A 15102-nucleotide genomic window follows, 5' to 3' on the forward strand; every position below is an offset into this window, starting at 1 on the left:
CTGTTTTTTTAAAATTAGTTTTTTTGAAAGTGAGATTCTTACCCTATAAATAAATATAACATTCCTCTTCAGTGACAAGGGAAATAAAGATTTACCTCAAAGGGTTGTTGAAACATTTAGTCCAATGTCAACCACCTATTATTAAAATTTTTAGACGAACTACAGTTATTTAATAAATGACTGATGGTTTTGCACTTACATACATAAAATACTATGTAGATAATGTAATACGTATTTAATAGAGTTATTGTGAGAGTTATTGTGAGGGTTGGATAAAGTAGTGTATGTGAAGGTACTTTGTAACTATAAAATGATAAATACATTTACAGTGTCATAATAGTTAACAAAGATTATTGAAATAAGATCTGTCTTCTAAAAATCAGTGATTATATAAAATGTACAATCTATACATATGTATGTGTGTAAGTGTCTATGCGTATTTTCTCTTCAGCTGTGCCTGATATACACTGTTAACCCCATCCACCCTTGAGTTTTTAATTGGTTATTATATTTTTCAGTTTTATGTCTATCTGATTCTTTTTTATATGTGCTCTAGTGTGTGTGTATGTGTGTGTGTGTGTGTGTGTGTGTGTGTGTGTCTGTGTATGTGTGTAGTTCACTTCTTTGCAAAAATTCTCAATTTTCGGACATAATGAGCAGAATAATTTGAAACTATCTCCTTAAGGTTCTATTTCTGTCAATTGCTGTTTCTGGTGGTTCTTATTGATGTTCTCTTGATGCTTTGTGAATCTGATTTTTTTAAAAATTGTGTTAGACATTGTATTTGAAAAATAGTTTTTAAAAATAATTTGAGGTCTAAGATGACATTATCTTCCACTGGAAGAGATTTACGTACATTGTTTCTATCAGAGACTTGGGAATAGCAACCCTTTGGGATCAACTTAATTCAGTTTAAAGAAATGAGATAATTTGAAGCTGTGTTCCAATGTGCTGGTCTAGGTCTACTTCTGGATAACTCTTACTCCTGCATGCAGCCTTTTGGGTCTCAACCAGTAACCTTGCTTTAGAAAACCCTGGATTCCGAATTGTGAACCCTTAGCCCCCACAAAGCTATCAAAAGTGCTGATCATCTCTACGCCTCTCAGGTACCACTTCTAGAATTGGTAAATTCCCCCTCCAGCCTCTCACCCCACACAAGGGTGGGGTGGGGGCGAACATGGGATTTTCTTTGGATTTCTGTCTTCTCTCAGATACTCACAGCAACATCTGATAAGGGTGTGTTGGATAGGCTAAGGGAACATAAAATGTGTTTGTAGACTAAGTAAGAAATTCAGAGAAGGCTTTCTGGAAGAATATCTCTGTCTTGTCTTATAATTGAACCAATGAATAAACAACACACACATATTGGTTTTTATCGTCTGTGTATAAACACAATAAATGTTTATTATAGAAAAGTTAGAAAAGTATAAAGTATAAAAGGAGAAAATAAAAAATGACTTCCATAATCCCACAATCAATTTATTTTTGGGTGGGCATTTGCTTAGTCTTTTCACTACTAGATATATGATATGTACACTAAAAATTTGAGATCATGCCACATATACAATTGTATATACTTTTTATATGCTATTGTAACGTATTATCCCGAATTATTAAGAGCAATTTTCCAAACAATTTTTTAAGACTACACATTATATGGGTATGGCATTATTTACTGATCTGTATTCCTATGAGCCATTAGATTCTTTTCAATTTTTACTAATATCAAAAAACAATATTGCAGTTAGCAATTTTATACATAGACGTTATACATCTTTGTAATTATATTTTAAGATGAATTTCTAGAAGTAAATTACTAGGTTAAAGAGCATTAAATATCTTTAAGGCTCTCAAATACTTTTTACAGTCATACAAAGAGTACCAAATCTAAAGAGCTAGAGGAGGAAGCAAGACTACCTACAGTAGCTGCATCTGAGGAGAAATATGAGTTCCATTTATTTGGCATCTCACAAATTCCTATTGTTTCCAAGTTTTTCACTAAACTTAAATTCTCCAAAATATATCTGCAAAAGAGTCTATTTGAAGAATACAAACTCATTGCTGCTGAAATACTCTATGAACTGTTGGAGACATTGCAGAAATATGCAGAGTATAACATTACTTTCCCTGTGGGAATTGTAAATCTTGTGAACTGCAGTTGGCATGATCTTATTGAAGGAGCTTATAAGTGTGCAACCAAAAATTCAATGTTGAAGGAACACAGTGCCTTACAAAACAATTGCAATTCCATGACCATAGTTGACAAAATCAGCAGCTGTTCAGGAGAAGAGTATCGTAAGGAAAATCATCTGGTGAAAGTAAAAAAAGAACACCACCATGTTGCATCAAGCGAATCTATGGAAAAAACATGTAAGTAGAAATTACTAGTTATATATATATATAGATTTATAAATAATCATCCCGGTTAAAAAAAAAGAATAAAAGCAGCAAGTAAGAGAGCTATTGACAAAATGTTACGATCATATATTCATGATATTTGGTTTGTACTAATCATTTATTTATTTTTAAATTTCATTTTTTTCAATTACAATTGATACTAAATATTATATTAGTTTCAGGTATACAACATAATGGTTAGACATATATAAAATTTATGAAGTGATCTCCTGTGATTGGTCTAGTACCCTCCTGACAGTATACATGACTATTATATTATTGACTATATTCTCTATGCTGTACTTTACATTCCCTTCACTATTTCATAACTACCAGTTTGTATTTCTTAATCCTTTCACCTTTTTCACCCATTATCTCTTCCCCCTTCCCATCTGGCAACCATCAGTTTGTTCTCTGTATCTATGAGTCTGTTTCTGTTTTGTTTATTTATTTTGTTCTTTAGATTCCATATATAAGTGAGATCGTATGGTATTTGTCTTTCTGTTTGACTTATTTCACTTAGTGTAATACCTTCCAGGTCCATCTATGTTGTCACAAATGGTAAGAGTTTATTCTTTTTTATGGCCAAGCAATATTCCATTATATATATGTACCACCTCTTCTTTATCTAGTCATCTATTGATGGGTACTTAGGTTGCTCCCATATCTTGGCTATTATAAATAATGCTGCAATGAATATAGGGGTGCATATATCTTTCTGAATTAGTGTTTTGGATTTCTTTAGATAAATACCCAGAAGTGGAATTGCTGGATCATAAGGTAGTTCTAGTTTTAATTTTTTGAGGGACTCCATATTGTTTTCTATAGTGGCTGCACCAATTTGCAATTCCACCAACAGTGCATGAGGGTTCCATTTTCCCCACAGCCTCGCCAACACTTGTTTGTTGATTTATTGATGATGGCCATTCTGACAGGTGTGAGGAGATATCTCACTGTGGTTTTAATTTGCATTTTCTGATGATTAGTAACATGATGTTGAGCATTTATTCATGTCAGTTGGCCATCTTTACATCTTTTTTGGAGAAATGTCTATTCAGGTCCTCTGCCCATTTTTAAATTGGATTGTTAGGTTTTTTTGGTATTGAGTTCCTTATAAATTGTGGATATTAACACCTGATCAGATATGTCATTGATGATTATCTCCTCCCATCATTTTAGTAAGTTAGTCGTGACTGTTGGGTTTAAACTACAAAAATTTATAGTGTTTTCAGTTCCATAAAGCATCTACTATGCTTCATATCCATGTGATATGGAGTCTTTGCTTCAGGGGATCTTACAAATTCTTTTTGTAAGGTCAGCAGTCCAACATAAATGATGCTAGCTACATATATAATTTTTTAAATTAAACTTAGTTTTAAGATAATTGTAGATGCACATGCAGTTGTAAGAAATAATACAGAGAGAACCCATGTACCCTTCACCATTCTCCCCACATGGTAGCATCTTGCCAGACTATAGTGCAATATCACAACCAGGGAACAGAGATTGATGCAGTCAAGATTCAAAATATTTCCATCACTGCAAGGATCAGTTATGTTGTCCTTTTGCAGTTAAGACCACTCCTCTTTTGCCCCCATCCCCCTCTTTAACCCTGGCAACCACTAATGTCATCTTAATTCTGTATTTTTGTCATTTCAAGAATGTTAAATAAATGGGATCATACAATGTCTAACTTTTGATGATTGCCTTTTTTTCAGTTAGCTTAATTCTGTAGAGATTCATCCAGGTTGCATGTATCAGTAGTTTGTTCCTTTTTATTGCTCAGTAGTATTCCATGGTATGGATATATCCCAGTTTAACTATTCCCTCCTTGAAAGACATCTGGATTGTTCCCTTCCTTCTTCCCTTCTTCCACCCCTCCCTCCCTCCCTTTCAGTTTTTGGCTATTATGAAAGCTGCTAAAACATTCATATGCAAGTTTCTGTGTAAATATGTTTTTGGGGTTTTTTAAGAAGATTTTATTGGGGAAGGGGAAGAGGACTTTATTGGGGAACAGTGTGTACTTCCAGGCCTTTTTTTTCCAAGTCAAGTTGTTGTCCTTTCAATCTGAGCTGTGGAGGGCGCAGCTCAGCTCCAGGTCCAGTTGCAGTTGTTAGTTGCAGAGAGTGCAGCCCACCATCCCTTGCGGGAGTTGAACCTGCAACCTTATGGTTGAGAGCCCACTGGCCCATGTTGGAATCAAACCGGCAGCCTTCAGCGTTAGGAGCACGGAGCTCCAACTGCCTGAGCCACTGGACCAGCCCCTGTGTAAATATATTATGATTTCTCTTTGATAAATGCCCAGAAGTACAGTGGGCTGTATGGTAATTGCATGTTTACTTTTATATCTAACTGCCAAAAAGTTTTCCAGACAGGCTGTACTTTTCATATTTAGCAATATATGAGTGATCCCATTTTTCCACATTCTCGCTAATATGTGCATATCACTATTTTTTATTTTAGCCATTCTTATAGGTGTGTAGTGATATTTCATTGTGGTTTCAGTTTGCATATCTCTAATGGCTAATGATGTTGAATATTAGCCATCTATATATCCTCTTCAGTAAAATATCTTTGCTTATATTGTAATTGGATTATTTGCTTTTTTATTTTTGAGTTTTGACAATTCTTTATATATTCTAGATCCTAGTCCTTTGTTATAAATGTGCTTTGTAAATGTTTTCTCCCAGGACTTCATGCTTTTAATAGGGTATTTTGCAGAGAAAAGGTTTTAAATTTTGATGAAGTCCAATTTGTTTTAAAAAATATTTTATGAAGTGCTTTTGGTATCAAGTGTAAGAACTCTTTGCTGAGCCCTAGATCTTGAAAGGTTTCTCCAATTTTTTTTTTAAAAGCTTTATAGATTTATATTTTACATGTAAGTCCATGACCCATTTTGGGTTAACTTTCGTATAAGGTATAAGACGTAGGTTGAGGTTCATTTTTTTTTTTTGTCTATGGATGTCCAATTGCTTCAGCATCATTTATTGAAAATGTTGTCTTTCCTCTGTGATGGGCAGAAATGGGCTGTGGAAGCAGTATCACTGCATCTGTGTTCCCTCAGTTGCTGGGCCAAATTATGGCTTTCATGGGCCCTAGGCACTTTTTGCTTCATGGGTCCCTTCCTCCATAAAAATTATGAAAAATTAGATCTTACAACCGCATTTTTACAAAGACAAATATAACACAGCTGGGCTCATTATTGTATATTCATTATTGTCACATTCATTCTTTTTCTGCTCTAAAAGAAACTAAAATTGAAACATTTTTGTCATGTGCCTAACGGAGAAGCCATTTCTGTTACCTTCTTCCGTCGCTTCTAAGGGACCAATCTCCTCTCTCAGAATGTTACTCTATCCACCTGATTTTTGTGGGAAACTTAGCCTCTAAATTTTTCACAGTTAAAATGAAGTTTACTACTTTATTTCCAAGAAATTGGTACTGTTCTCAGATGCTGAAAACATTTGCAAGTACTACACCCAAGAATGTTATTTTAAAAAGGCTAGGGGTCTGAAATATTTGCTGATAATAATTTCAGTAAACTTGATAGGGAAATGTGAGTGACTGGCACAGCCATGCAATTAAAAAAGGATGAAGAATCTCACCAGAGTGAAATTTAATATTCAAGACTTTAAGATTTCTCATTTGACTTCTATTGTATTGAATATATATAAGCAAGATTATATGTAGCAAAAGAACTGATAGTTTAAATGATAAAATCATTAGTTTACAGATCATAGGGAGCTTTCTCGACCTTCAGTCATCCTGATGTCCCTGTGAGATAGCTAATAGGATTTCTGTTTCACTGAGAAAACTAAGATTCCAAAGGACTGAATAACTTGCCCAAAGTCATACAGTTTCTGATAGATCTATGACCCCAACCCTGGTTTTATGACTCCCAGTTATATTATCCTTTCTGCCACTTTATCCGTAACTGCCACTTTACTATCCTAACGATGATAATGCTATTGACAATAAGAATAAATAGTAATTGTAGCTATCCCTACAACTACCCTCTGAGATAGAGAAGTGACTTAGTAAGCCTTTGCTCCTAGGTTTCCTGGGTCCAAATCCTGGCCATTGCGCTTACTAGTTGTGTAACTTTAGCACATTTTATAAACCTCTTTTTGCCTCAGTTTTGTTATCTCTAACGTGGTACTACTAATTGTACCTCCTTCCAGGGTTGTTCTGAATATTGAATAAGTTAACACTAAAGCACTTGGAAAAGTATCTAAACATAGTAGACCTATGTAGGTATTTATTGTTGTTTTATTATTACCTCCATTTTCTTGTATGATCCTCATATCCTTCTGAGACATAGGTATTGTCATTGGTTCCTAATGGTTCATAAGGCCCAATACATTTGCCTTAAAAAGATGATTTCAGAAATATAATTTTTACTTTTTAAGGACGAGTGATTGCTGTAATAAAGGGGTTGAGATGCTTTGTAGCAGTGGTTCTCAAAGTGTGGTCCTTAAACCAACGCGTCAACCTCCCTGGGAACTTCTTAGAACAGCAAATTTTCAGACTTACTTGATTTCCTCATTTGTAAAATGATGATGATTAATGGGAAACTTTGTTGAGAGAATTGATAAAATGCATGTAATGTACTTAGCATAGTGCTGACACACAGTACGTGCTCAATAAATAGTCATGGTTCCAATGCCGATTCTTACCTGTAGCCATACTTCTTTTATTGTTTTATTATTATAATTTCCTCATCTTATTTATTTTAGGTGGAGCCTATTTGTTATGGCATCCTAGACTTAATGGGCCTCCTAATTTATATACAGTTGACCCTTGAACAATGTGGGTTTGAACTGGGTGCGTCCACTTATATGTCAATTCTTTTCAAAAAATACTGTAAATGTATCTTCTCTTCCTTTATGATTTTCTTAATAACATTTTCTTTTGTCTAGCTTCCTTCAATAGTAGGCTATTAGTTGGTAAGTTTTGGGGGAGTCAAAATTTACACTTGGATTTTCAACTGTGCCAGTGGTTGGTGCCCCTAGCCTCTGCGTTGTTCAAGGGTCATCTGTATAAAATTTAAGAAGTTCCATGAGTTTTGCTTTTTTTTTCCTTCAAAATATCTCTAATTGTTCTTTTGTTTTTGGACAGCTTTTAAAACATTTATTTTTTTTCTGTACAGGATGAATCCGTTGCACTTCATAGGTAGTTTCTTAGATTTACATTTTAGCACCAAACTTAATAATGATACAGAGAGGCCTGTGTCCTAGTAGCCTTTTATTTTTTTTAACCAGGAACAGGCCGCTGAGTGTTATACAATTGCTAGAAGAAGAAATGAAAATAAAACATGAATCTTTTGTCAGTAGTTCTCATGTGGAAGGGGAGTTCTTATAACAAAAGCTTAAAGACAATTTTTTAATAAATCAAGAAATTGTGCAGAGGAAATTTTGATTTAAAAAGCTGATTTTAATTACCAGAGCAAATGAAAATATTTCATGGGTGATTTTGGGTGCTTATGGAAACCTTTACTAATGTATTGGTGAAAATATGAAAATATGACAATTTTCTGTTGATGATTATCTGGCAAAATGTTCTTTTTCTTCACCTTCCCCTCCGCTCATCTTCCTTCTTCCTTTGTTTCCTAGCTCTTATCAGCCAAAACCAATGTTCCCAGATCTCCCAGGATAGCAGTTTACCTGTTATCTTCCACTTCTCACTGTCATCCAGGACCTGTTTAGAAAATGGTAAGATCCCTTTACTCACCCAGATCAGAGTTGATTTTGATGAGCAACCAAAGTGAGAATCACTTCCATTCCCTGCATTTGGAACCTTTCTCCCTCTCATCCTCTTAGTACAGCTGCCGTCAGAGACAGACATTTAAGTTTGTGGGTTCCAAGTCAGACTTTTGAAAGGGATCCCCCTCTAACCCATCTCTCCCTGGTTTCTCCACTCTTGTACCCTGGGAGTTTTTTCTTTATGGTTTTGAGAAACCAGCTTGGGTAACAGTGACATGCATGTTTCTAGAAAATCACAAAAACATACCACCTGGACTGAAAACCAAGGCTTCTGTGTTAAAAAGCAAAAATAGGTTCTTAAACTGTTTACATATTATAAAGGAGAACTCCCAGGGAAGATTATTATTGCACAAATCTAGAAAGAATACTGTCTATCCCTGAAGGAAGTTATAAAAGGGAAAAGGTATGGATTGTTAGGAAAAGGGAACCTTGTCATTCCTTGGGACACAGACATAATGTAGTTAACTGGTGTATAACTCAGAGAATGAGGAGGACATGGGGCTGACTGCCATTTGTCTCACATATTTGCTTTTCATGCCTTTTCATCATAGTCCTAACAACCTTAAAAACTGTTGAAAGGTTCTCGTTTTCAAGAATGTGCTTAGGGGTCGAGTGTTCCTTCCACATCTCCCTGTTCCCTGCATATTCTGCTGAATTTGATGTATTGAGGGATCAAAATTTAGGATTGGAACGGTCTCACTAGGGTAGGACAGATACTGAGGAAATAAACCCAGGTGCATATTCTAAGAACAAGCTCAGGAAGTACGGCAAAACAACAAATGAGGAATAAAGTAACATAAGGTAACAAGAGAGTTCAGCATGAACATGTCCCAGAATCCAAATAGTTGGGTCAAGTCCAGTGACAGGAAATCAAATCCCTTGGCAAACATTGACTGGCAACCAGGTGGTCAGCCCACTAGATGGTCTGTGAGCAAGGAGCAGGGCTTTGGTCATTGAAGGGCAGGACTGAAATCCTAAGCGGGGAGGGTGGAGCCAAGTAAAACATTATCTAATCCTAAGTAAACTGAGATGGAGTTTGTTCAGTCCTTCCACTCTAAGGTTAGGATGGTTCTCATGATCCAACGGGGGCGAGCCTGAATGTGATTATGTTAGTAAGAAACCTTTCGACAGTAAGCAACAACTCACAGTAGCTTAAGCAACAAGAGAATTATCTGCTTGTATCTTGGAGGGTAGCTCACAAGATTAAAGGAAAACCTACAGGAACAATGTACCAGACAGGATGTGGGCTCACCATGGCAGGGACTTTTATTTTTCCATTTCTGCTTGACTGAATTCTACAGTTAGTCTCACTCCACATGGTGAAGATGGTCACTGCCAGCCCTAGATTCACCTGCTCCCAGCTTAGTAAAAGAGTGGCCCAATCATGGTTGCCTGGGAGATGGAGTAATATTATTGATCAAACCTGAGTCATTGGCTCATGGGTGGCAAGGAAGTATAATTGTCAGCCCATCTTGAGTCACATGGGATAGGGGAGGGATGATACCTCAAAGTAAGGGAAGTCAAGTAGTTCCATAGTTTTGGAATAGACAGTAAAGCCTGTCTTTAACCTATGGCTAGGGTGGGGATTGGAGGTGAAGAAAAAAATGGAGAGAAGCCACAATGCCCTGATTCAAAGTTTACCTGGAGTTATGGCCAAATGAAGAGCTCATGGCTAAGGCAAAAGACCTGGATTTAGAATAGAATTCTAATTTAGAATTTAGAATTCTCATAACAGCTAATGTTTTAAAACACTTATGCATAGGGAAACAATTCTGGAAGAAGCTACACCCAAATGGTAACAGTGTTTGTGTGGTAAGAGTCCATGTCCCCCTTCCCCTCTTTCACATCTTTATTTTCCAAATTTTCTTCTGTATGTAATTTACTGGTTTACTGTTAAATGGACTAGACTTGGTAGGATGGAATAAAGAAATGGTCCTTGAAGCTGTCTGTGGACCTTTTCATATGTGCACTACACGGGTAGAATTTTACAAGGGAAGAATGTTAGAACTGAGAGGCCTTAGAGATGGTCTCATTAAGTGCTCTCATGTTGTAGATGATAAACCTGAAGCCCAGAGATGCTAAGTACCCAACCTGGTTGGTGAGAGAGTCGGGAACAGGGCCCAAGTCTATTGGCTGCTGATATGGGGGATGGTGAAGAATGTGGCCTGTAGGGGTACAGAGTGTGTAGGGATTCTTAAAAGGCCTCTAATACTTCAGATGTCATCATAGGGGTTTAATTCCTTGGGGTTGAAGACTTGATCCCATTTCAGGGCAAATCTCTTTAAGGAGAGGTAATTCTTAAGCTGATAATTACTTAGATTTGAATATGAATTGAATTTGCTTCCTTTTTCAAGTAGACTTTGGTAGACTGATGGTTGGGTAGGATTTACCCAGTGAGTACTGACTCAGTGTAAATTTTGAAATATCCCTTTTGTGTTGATATATGTCCTATTTTTTTAAGGTTGGATCTTCCAACATCCTTCCTCAAAATCGGAAATTCTGAAATGGGAGACAGTCCTCAGTATTGCTGTGAAGAAACTACAGGGAGCCATAATTCAAATGTAGGGAATCCTGTGCGGTCTTCAGAATCATATATTTTTATGAGGCATATGATACAGTAGATACACAAGAAGAGAGGCAGAGCCTATGGGATCCTGGACTAGTCACCCTATCACCTTGCCTATTGTATCTGTAATATGAAAAAATACATACACACAAACGCTTCTTCTCCCGGTAACTCATGGAAAAGTCACTCTATGATACATGACTTATCAATCAGCTTTGTCCTACAACCAGTCCAGGATCATGTGTGACGATGCGGGGAGGAGGGAGAGAAGAAAAGAAGTAGTTAGGGGAAAGAAAAGCCAGCTGTAAGCAAAGTACTATTCTAAGGAAACATAAAACCAGTCCTTGGTTTCAAGAAACTTGTCACCTAAAATGGGAAACTAAACATCTCAGCAAGTGAACAACCAACCGAGGACAGATCAAACACTCAGGAGGTGATAACAACAATAGCATTAAACAAGTAAAAAGTATTTTTAATAATAGCATAATACTATCAGAAGTAGTTTCTTCAAACACATGGGTTTAGAACCAAGAAGAGATGGCTTGGCAGAGTTGATGGCAGAGGAGAATTTAGTTGGCACACGGCAACAGGGTGAGTAAGGTGTAATTATACAGGACCCATAGTAATAAACTGTGTCAGGGGAGTGGTTCTTTTTAACAATCAGAATTGCTAGAGTTGGTAGAATTAGTTCCCAAGAGATCTGTCATATACAGAATCCCAGCTTTAAAAAGATCACAGGTAATTTTATAATATGTGCATTATAAAACATTTCTGTAAGAAAAGCAGCCAAATCTTAACATCCCCTGGTTACTGGGGATAGAAATACCATGGAGATTAAATGAATGCTTGTTAGATGAAATGCAGTTTTAGGCAAATACGAATTATTAGCCTTTTTACCCTCCCTAATTTCTACCACACTCACAAAACACATAACATTATAGAAGTTTAATATCAAGTTAGACCCAAGAAAATTTAGGGCAGGAAGAAAGAACTCTTTGTGACCCCAGTGGCAGGTCCATGGTCTAGACTTTGGATTTATCACAGGAAGTCTCATCTGACAAATGTAGTAAATCCTCCCATCCTAGACCAGATCCCAAGGCACTCCTTAGAGCAGAGCACATTCTCCACACTGTGTCGACCTAGCCTTTTGTTTGAGTTTGAATCAGATCTCTGGGCTGTAGCTGGTGAAGCTGTAGTCCTCTGATTTTATTCATGTTCACTGTGTAGACAGACCATGGTGGTGAAAAAGCACTAGCCTGGAAATCCTGGCCTTCTAATTCTAACCCTGACCCTGCCATTCATGAGTTGTGTGACCAGGGGTACAAGGGTCAATGTCATGTAAATGTCTAGAGCCCAAGCTTTGGAGTCCACACAACTCTGTGCTCCCATTTGCCAACCATGGGATTTGGGGTATTTACTCAGTTTCTCAAAGCCTTACTTTCTTCATATAAAATGGGGACCCTACTAGTATCTATCACATGGGGTTGTTGAAAACATTAAATGAAATAATGCAGCTAAATAACTTAGCACAATCTGTAGAATACTTTAATAAATGCTCAATAAACAGTAACTATTATTTAGCAATTATTGTTTCCTTTTCTGTACTTGGGCTCTTTCATCTATAAAATGGGATTAGATATTCTACAAGCATCCTTCCATTCCTGCAGTTAGTGGATGCCCCCACCATAAGGAATTTAGCTTAATACTAGATTCTTAGGCCTATTTGACTTGAGGTGATTTGAGGTATAATTCCCTTTCTATTCCACCCTCTATTGTAGAGTGTTCTGGATATCAGAGGGCTGGCATAATTGGGTAACTTCTGACTTAGAGAAGGACTGTATCCTTAAGTCCTGGCAATGACTTTTCCTGGAGATCACCACACACCTGAAACTTCCAAGAGACCATCTGTGCAAGTATGAGGGCTGCTTTGTTGAACTAATCAACTTGGTGATAATCATCACCTGTTGGAGAAACCCGAGGTCAACTTCTGGTCCTAAGCAAGAGGGGAGTAAGACTACTGCCACTGCCAACACTTTGAGAAAAGACAGAGAAGAGGCGGTCTTTACTGGCACGGGAGGCTGATGAGTCTTAAAACAACGACTAAAAAATCTTTGTCTAGGAGCCTGTCAAAGGGATTAGAAAAGGAAGCCCTGCTTTTAAAAGGGGAATGGAGAATTTTCCTGAATTACAGCCGTCTACTCTGACTATTTAAGTAACGTGGCATTTATATAATGTAAGAGATTTTTGCACTGGAGATTTTTTTGCACTAGAGCTTTTGTATCTTTAATTGTTGGCCTTATTGGTAAAGAGGTGGAGTGTACCTTTTGTCTCCCAATGATTATAGGTATTTACACTTTAGAGGCATACTTACCTTTCTTTTTAAGAATAATCCAAAAGGTCTATTTGTGGAAAGTCACAGAAAAATAGAATCATGTCTAGGCATTGAATGAAAGGGCCAAGGTGTAGGCTTGGAGAATGGTAACTAGACTCGCATTTCCAGTTGGTCTATGAATATGTGTTGTTAAGCTGATATTCTGCCAGCCTTTGATGCTTATAGACGGAGAGGCGTGCATGTGTTTTGGTGTGGGGAAGTGTGGCAATATATAAATGCATTGCTTGTGTCACATTGTTCAAAAATTTTGCCCACCTCATTTTTGACAGTGGGATACATCTTTATGAGAATATGAGGAAAAAAGGAAGGAGCAGCAGGAGGAGGGAAAGCAAGAAAAGAGACAAAGGGGAAGAGAGAGAAAGCTGTTAATCAAACATTTCCATTTTCCACTACTGGGTGGCCAATTTGTCTCGTGCCCACACTCCTGGCTCTAGTTCCTTCCTCCACAAGATTAACTGAGAAGTGCCCCCTCCTGCCTCTTTGAGAGGGGCCAGGGACACTTGCCGCTGGCTAGAGACTCCTGCCCCCAGTAGCTCCCATGCCAACAATGGTGTGGCTATTATACCTCTCCCACCTTTCATTAATCAGCTGTACTTTTTTCAGTTACTTATTTATTATTTTTTTTTTTTACAGGACTTTATTGGGGAACAGTGTGTACTTCCAGGACTTTTTTCCAAGTCAAGTTATTGTCCTTTCAATCTTAGTTGTGGAGGGCGCAGCTGAGCTCCAGTTGTCGTTGCTAGTTGCACGGGGGCGCAGCCCACCATCCCTTGTGGGAGTCGAACCGGCAACCTTGTGATTGAGAGGATGCGCTCCAACCAACTGAGCCATTCGGGAGGCAGCTCAGCTCAAGGTGCCGTGTTCAATTTTAGTTGCAGGGGGCGGAGCTGACCATCCCTTGCGGGACTCGAGGAATTGAACTGGCAACCTTGTGGTTGAGAGCCCACTGGCCCATGTGGGAATCGAACCAACAGGCTTCGGAGTTATGAGCACAGAGCTCTAACCGCCTGAGCCACCGGGCCGGCCCTCAGTTACTTATTTTTAATCCTTTAAAAGTTTTCCTTTCAACATGGCTCTTCCCACACCCCAAATCCTACACTCAACCAGTAAATGCACATGCACGTGCACACATACATGTGTGCGCACAAACACTCACACACCACATCTTCCAAATAGTCCAAGACCCTCCTTGAGATATGTCAGCTTAATTTTAGGAATTTTCAAGTGCACCTTAAAATGCAAAACATTGAGGATTCCTGTTTGAATCTGGTCAGAATCTGAACGGACTTGCTGAACGCAGCCTTAGTCATTTGTTCTTGCTGTTGCTGAGATCTGCTTGTTTGTTTGTTTTGAGTCCCGTTCTATGTCCCTGTTGGGAATGCCCAAACTGCTAACTTCTCTGAGAAGGTGGCTTCTGCTTTCCCTCATTAGAGTCCGGACACTTCTGATTATTCTCAAATATTGGTCATGGATCTGCCCAATTCCATGTCCACATTCTGTCTTAATAACCAAGAAGCCCAGCAGCCCTGCGTTGGTAGCTGAGATCGCTGAGTAAAAGCAGGCCAGGTGATATTACGCAGGTGATGTGATCTCCAAGAGAGCTAAGTAAGTCTTTAGTATATGACCTCCGCTTGGCCAGCTGACCGTGGAGGCTTCTAATGGCACGTTGCCAATAGCTATTACTTGGCATCCTTGTGTACATGAGTGTGTGCACGTGTGTGTGTTGGGGGTGGGAAGCTGGGCAACAAATAGAAAGGTCTGCTTCTTGGCTGACTCTCATACAGAAACCTGGTGGGTCTGCATTTCACACCATGCCCACAGCTCCTGTAGCACCCAACACTAGGAATGTGGGGAGCAGTATTGTGAGGTGGAGAGAGCAGAGTTAGGGGTGGATATGCATGACGTTGAAGCCTGGCTTTACCATGCAGCTGCATAAGTCGGGCACTCTCTTGAGAATGGAAATAGATAGCACCTTTCTCATAAGT

The 15102-nt window shown here is 38.1% G+C and overlaps 1 pseudogene; it reads left to right on the forward strand.

The window, feature by feature from the left end:
* The window catches only part of LOC117028741 (uncharacterized), a 99085-nt pseudogene that overhangs the window by 20873 nt on the left and 63110 nt on the right, over positions 1 to 15102 (forward strand).

The sequence above is a fragment of the Rhinolophus ferrumequinum genome, chromosome 10 (genome assembly GCF_004115265.2).
Source record: "Rhinolophus ferrumequinum isolate MPI-CBG mRhiFer1 chromosome 10, mRhiFer1_v1.p, whole genome shotgun sequence".
Classification (NCBI taxonomy): domain Eukaryota; kingdom Metazoa; phylum Chordata; class Mammalia; order Chiroptera; family Rhinolophidae; genus Rhinolophus; species Rhinolophus ferrumequinum.